Source organism: Rutidosis leptorrhynchoides, chromosome 3, assembly GCF_046630445.1.
Source record: "Rutidosis leptorrhynchoides isolate AG116_Rl617_1_P2 chromosome 3, CSIRO_AGI_Rlap_v1, whole genome shotgun sequence".
Lineage (NCBI taxonomy): Eukaryota > Viridiplantae > Streptophyta > Magnoliopsida > Asterales > Asteraceae > Rutidosis > Rutidosis leptorrhynchoides.
The window spans coordinates 616,956,423-616,963,261 of NC_092335.1; positions in this window are offsets into that span (position 1 = coordinate 616,956,423).

The following is a 6,839-nucleotide window of genomic DNA, read 5'->3' on the forward strand; positions in this document are numbered from 1 at the left end:
ACGTTTATCGGCTATTGAAGTGTAACACCCCGTTTTTCCCCATACATGATTTACAGGTGTATCGTGTATGTAAAATAGGTGTATGAAGGAATTGAGACATGTTCATGCGTTAAAGTTCTTGTATGTGAAAAGTGATCAGACCAAGTTAAAGGTCGCGGCGCGGAGGAGTGGGTCGCGGCCGACATTTCAAACAAATCAGGATCAGGAGGCATGGTAAGGAAGGCACCAGACCACGCCTTGGGTCGCGGCGTGACAAGGCTCGTCGCGGCGCGGTATTTCACTGGTTTCAATTTCAGGAGGCTCGACAAACAAGCATTAAAACATGCGTATTCTCGCGGCGCGACGAAGAGGGCCGCGGCGCGGCGTTCTGGGCAGACTGGCTCCAGATTTTAGTAATTTTAAATAAGGTTCAAGGGCATTTTGGTCTTTTCGCGTGTGAGCCAGATTTGAGATCTTAATCTCATCCACTCATTTCATTTCTTCATTTCTTTTTCCTTTTCTTCTCATTTTCCTCTCAAAAAACTTCAAACCCCAATTGGTTCAAAGGGATTTTTGGAAAGGAAGAAGCGGGTTTTGATCGAAAGCGTAAGAGACAAGTTTGTTCTCCTCGTTCTTAGCTACAAGGTGATACTAGCGGTAAGCTCTAACTCCGAATTTCATTTTCGTGTTCATCATTCAAATTTGAGGCTTTTGGCTTGTATGTTCATAGATGGAACCCATTTAGTTGTTAATTGAAGATTAACACCAAGATTCGGGTTTATTGTTGTTATTGGCGGGTTTTGGGTTTGGTGAACAAGTGTGAGTTTGTAAGACTTGCAAATGGGTGTAATCACTAGTATTTAGTGATTATTGAGGTGTTGGAAGCCTTTAGAGTTCATGTGGTTGACTAATTTTGATTAGAGTCAAAATTAGGGTTTGGTGATGATTATGACTCAATTGTCGATTTAATAAGGTTTATAAACTTAAAATGGATTAAGTTGAAGTATAAACCCGAGTTAAATATGTTTTGGTGTCAAAACTTGTTCATGGCGAAATGTTGACTTCTTATGGGTCAAATTAGGGTTTATGGGCGATTTTGAGAATGATAAGTGTTTAACACTTATGATTGGGTTTAATTAGTGTGTTAGGACCATTGTCACTATTGTTAGTGATTATTGGTTAGTTTGGGCGCGATTTGAGCTCGAAAGTGCAATTTGGGTCGAAATCGCACTAGTTGTCAATTTGGGTTGATTTGTAAATCCACCCTAATTGTGTTGTTGTATTTGTGATTAATGGAATAGGTACTTTCCATTGGCGTGTTGCGGATTTTGGATTTCACTTCATCGAGGCGTTTAAGGTGAGTGTAAATTTACTATGCACATGTGTATGTGTAGAATGGGTGCGTGTGTGTAGAGTGACCCTTGCTTGGGTTTACTCTATGTTGTTGTGGTTGAATGGACTCCTCTTGTGCTTCGGGTCCATGTGATACGCTTATGCGTTGGGGGTTTTTACCCATGGTGTTGTGAATTGGCTAGCGCTTTGGATAACCCTTTTTGGCGATGGGTTGCTAGCATTGTTGTTGAGGAAATGAATCTCGGTTAGTGCGGATTCATGATGACTAGGGTTGTTTCGGTCATCTTGTTGAAGTGGTGAATTTCGGGTTGTGCGAATTCACTAAGGCTCGGGTAGTTCGGCCAACCTCGGTTGTTGAAGTAGTGATGGAAGTGAATCTCGGGTAGTGCGAATTCACTAAGGTCCGGGTAGTTCGGCCAACCTTCATGTGGTTTGGGTTAAGGGGTTAACCTTATCGATATTGTTGTTTATATACTTATTGTTGTGTTGTAGTTAATCTTGTGGCATTAGCTTGGTGATTTCGTAGCGTGTAGCTACTTTGTGTATTGTGCTCTTTTATAGTTGTTTACCATGCGGATACGGTATGTGTTATTTTGATGCTTGGTGATGCGTAGCCATTTTATGCATATGTATGTGTATAGTATCTTTACATTCACTAAGCATTAGCTTACCCTCTCATTGTTGATATTTTTATAGGTTCGCGTGATGGAGGCTCGGGTAAGCATGGGGATTAGAGATCTTGGCTAGGTTGCTTTAGAAGATCTTGCTTTTGTACTCGATTAGGATTTGGGTAGCGTAGTCCCAAATCACCATGCTCGGTTTTGTGTAAATGTAACTAGTCGGGTCATAATGATTATAATCGGTTTATGATTTAGCTAACGTATTATTGTATTAAGAAGTTTAAATTATTGTCGTACGTCTTTAAGTTCGTTGAACTTACTTTGATCAAAATATGTTTTGGAAACTGTGTAGTGGGACCAAAAGTATTATTTAACGTGTATTAAAAGGAAAAAAATTTACGGGCCGGTTTTAATAAGGGTTGGGTTGTTTCAAGTGGTATCAGAGCATGGTCTAAGGGATTTGGGCGACTTGAGATAGGTGTCTAGACTTAGACTTTTGTGTGTGCTATTGTTGCGGGACTTGTAGGTGAACGGGTCGGAACGGGTTATAGTTAGTGCCTTGTTTGTAGGTGGACTAACGTTTATGTTAATATGTGGATTCTATTAATATATTATTGCGTTGTGTTGGTTTATATCATCGAGCGAGGCGGTCATTGTACTAACGAGTCGATACGGCGTGTGTGCGTAATAAGGATTTGCAAACCTTATTACGGGTGCAAATCGTGTCAAACAAGTGATGTACGATGGGTGTTGAGCAAGATGGGGCGGTGTTGTGCGTATGGTTTTATACGTTCGTGGACTAACCGTTTTGCATTCTTTAGAATGACGATGCGAAACAGGATCGAGACGAATGCCGAGGAGTTTAATACTAGAGTTGCGGCCACCGTTGCGGAGCGAATGAGTGCGTTGGAAGAAAGAATGGATAGGAGGTATTCCGAATTTCGGGGTAATAGTGAAATGGTGCGTTGTCTTAAGAGCTTCATGAGGACTAAACCTCCGATGTACAATGGGAGACCGGATCCTTTGGTAAGCGCAACTTGGATCTCGGATGTCGAAGGGTGTTTTCGCACGATTGAATGCCCTCCCGAGAAGAGGACAAGACTCGCTACTAGCTTGTTGTGGGGTGGGGCAAAGGATTGGTTGGATGGTAAGATTGATCTTGTCGGTGGTGAACCGTTTATGGCGTTATCGTGGGACGAGTTTAAGAATGAATTCTTCGAGGAGTTCCGAACTTCAGCCGATTTGTCGAAAATGCGTAATGAGTTGCGAAATTTGCAACAAGGTTCTATGGATTTGAATACTCTCAAGACGACCTTTATGGCGAAGGCTCGTTTTTTCCCGGAGTATATGGGGAATGATCATTTGTTGATGCAAGATTTCTATCGAACCTTGAATGATGACTTGAAGAATAAGATTAGCCGGGGTCAAGCGAAATCATTTGCGGAATTATTCAACTTGGCTAGAGGTTTCGAGTCGTATTCGTGATCCAAGAAGGGTGAACCTTCAAGTGAGAGAAGGGTTGTTTCGTATGGTGCTCCGAGTAAGAGGACTAAGGGTCCGAGTGTGAGCACGGGTGGTACACGGACGAATATATCGGGTTCTAGTGCGACTAGATGTTACAATTGTGGCGTGAGGGGTCACAAGTCTTGGGAATGTTCGGTACCAAATGGTGATGGCATGGTGTGCTTCAATTTCCAAGAAGAAGGACATCGTAAGTCGGAATGTCCCAAGTTAGCGGGGACGGGTGCGGCAAGGAGACGTTAAGGTACGTTTCGTTTTAATAAATATGTCCTTTGATTATTTATTAAGTGCCGTTTGAATTTGAGTTGATTAAATGCCTTGTGTTGTGCATATTGTTGTTATGGGTGACGTTCCTAATGGAAGTACCCTATGGTGACGTTTGATTGTCAGGCGAATGGCGTAAGACTTGGTGCAACCAAGCATTCCTTAGTATTTGGGAAATGTTTCTACCAAGTCATGGAAATGGGTTTTGGTGTTCGATTGTTAAGCGCGTGTTCGCTTGTGTGTTGAAGTTGATGAACCATGAGGTTCGACGAGTGGGATGAAACCCTTGAAATCGAGTGTTTTGGATCTCGATGTATGTTGGTAAAGGAGTCTACGTGACGCGACATTAGGTGCCTCTTTTATACCTACTAGCGTGGTGTTCGACTCCGATTATGTTGTGGTTACATTGTACTTAGGGTACCGAAGTGAAACCCTTAGGTACATGAGTGACTAGGTGGAAGTTGACAAACTATAGCAATTGGATGATTGCGAGAGTAAAGTTTGTGTAGTTGTGATGAACTTTTCGTTCGAAGTGTTTAAGGATAGGTTAAGATCCTTGGTATGCTCAAGGTTGGAGCAAGAGATGGTGATGGGTCGTGTGAACCCGATTATTGGTAAAGTCTACCTTTGGTAGCATTGTACGGTTGTACGAGATGCGGTTACGGAACGTAGTTCCAAGTGGGGGAGTTACACTTCCGCACGAGGAGGTCTTAGTGTGAGATTTCGGATGATGTTTTGTTAGATCCGAAAATCGTGTCGGGACCTAGTTTTGGTCGATTTGTGGTAGAGTACAATTTCAGTTAAATTGTACTTATGATTTTGGATTTGAATTATCACCGAGGTGGTAAGGTGGCGAACCTCGTTGAGAGATAATGGACGTGTTTGGCGAGCAAGGTGAAATCCATCGGTTAAGGGATGTGCGTGTCGGGTTCTCTCTTGGGGAATTGTTGTTTTGTGCCTATGTTCGATATAGGTGGTTCTTGCTCGTTTGTCGGAATGGTTAGTGGTATCCGTTAGGATTCACTATGGCGTAGCAGAGCGCGATGTTACGCTACTTGTTGTTCGAGGCCAAAAGGGCGTTGATTGATGAAGCATGACCTTCGGGGTCCGCTGACTTCATCATGGGATTGTCGATTGGTGAAGCATGACCTTCGTGGTCCGCTGAATTCATCATGGGAATATGTGATTGGTGAAGCATGACCTTCGGGGTCCGCTGACTTCATCATGGGCGTATGTGTTATATCGGTGGAGCATGACTTTCGGGGTCCGCTGACTTCATCCGGTGTTGAGTTGTGAATCTCGTGTAGTTCGGATTCACGATGACGCGTGTAGTTCGGTCATCTTATTGTGGAAGTGAATCGCGTGTAGTTCGGATTCACCAATGACTTGTGTGGTTTCAGTCATTGTATTGAGGAGTGAGTCTCGTGTAGTTCGGATTCACAAATGACTCGTGTAGTTCGGTCATTCATTTGGGATAGTGACTCTCGTGTAGTTCGGATTCACTAAGGCGCGTGTAGTTCGGCCAATCCTGATTGTTGTTGTGGTGAAGGTAGTGAGTCGCGTGTAGTTCGGATTCACTAAGGCGCGTGTAGTTTTCGGCCAGCCTTCGTGTTGTGTGATCTATCGGTTGTTTTATACACCGATGGTGGGGTCGTAAGGACCATGATGTTTGATCTATTGGTTGTTTTATACGCCAATGGTGGGTTCGCGAGGACTATGTTGTATGATTAGTGATGCGATAGCCGTGTTTCGCTCACATGTTGTTATGGGTGTGACAATAGTCGATTTTGTACACCTTTGGATTAGCGTTGCCATAGTCGTTTTGGGCGCTATCGGTTTTAGCCGTTTGATATGATGTTACGGTAGTTGCGTATTTGTCGTGTTACGCACTACAAAGGATGTTAAGTGGTGAGTGTTATCCGTAAGGATTCGCTTCTATTCGGTCTTCGTCGGTTTAGATGGTTGACTTTATTTAATGTGCAGTTGTTACTAGCGATGTACTTGGTATGGTATGCTAGGGGTTGATATCTCGGTTCGAGATTGGTTGAGTTTTTTCCGATGTGAGGGATTGAGCATGGTTTTAGTGCTCGGATTTGGTGGACTTGATAAATCGCGAATGACGATTAGTTGTTAAGGGTAACTCTATGAGAAGAATTGCCTAAAGGAGTTGGAAGGATACGTGGCGGATTCGCGTATTCTAAGTGATCGTTGTAGACTTCAGATATTGTGTGTATTGTACGTCTCGAAATGCGTGCAAGTGTGTATTTAGTTAAGTGACTAAGATCACGAGGACGTGATCGAATCTAAGTGGGGGATAGTTGTAACACCCCGTTTTTCCCCGTACATGATTTACAGGTGTATCGCGCATGTACGATAGGTGTATTAAGGAATTGAGACATGTTCGTGCGTTAAAGTTCTTGTAAGCGAAAAGTGATCAGACCAAGTTAAAGGTCGCGGCGCGGAGGAGTGGGTCGCGGCGCGACATTACAAACAAATCAGGATCATGGGGCATGGTAAGGAAGGCACCAGACCACGCCTTGGGTCGCGGCGCGACAAGGCTCGTCGCGGCGCGGTATTTCACTGGTTTCAATTTCAGGAGGCTCGACAAACAAGCATTAAAACACGCGTATTCTCGCGGCGCGACGAAGAGGGCCGCGGCGCGGCGTTCTGGGCGGACTGGTTCCAGATTTTAGTAATTTTAAATAAGGTTCAAGGGCATTTTGGTCTTTTCGCGTGTGAGCCAGATTTGAGATCTTAATCTCATCCACTCATTTCATTTCTTCAGTTCTTTTTCCTTTTCTTCTCATTTTCCTCTCAAAAAACTTCAAACCCCAATTGGTTCAAAGGGATTTTTGGAAAGGAAGAAGCGGGTTTTGATCGAAAGCGTAAGAGACAAGTTTGTTCTCCTCGTTCTTAGCTACAAGGTGATACTAGCAGTAAGCTCTAACTCCGAATTTCATTTTCGTGTTCATCATTCAAATTTGAGGCTTTTGGCTTGTATGTTCATAGATGGAACCCATTTAGTTGTTAATTGAAGATTAACACCGAGATTCGGGTTTATTGTTGTTATTGGCGGGTTTTGGGTTTGGTGAACAAGTGTAA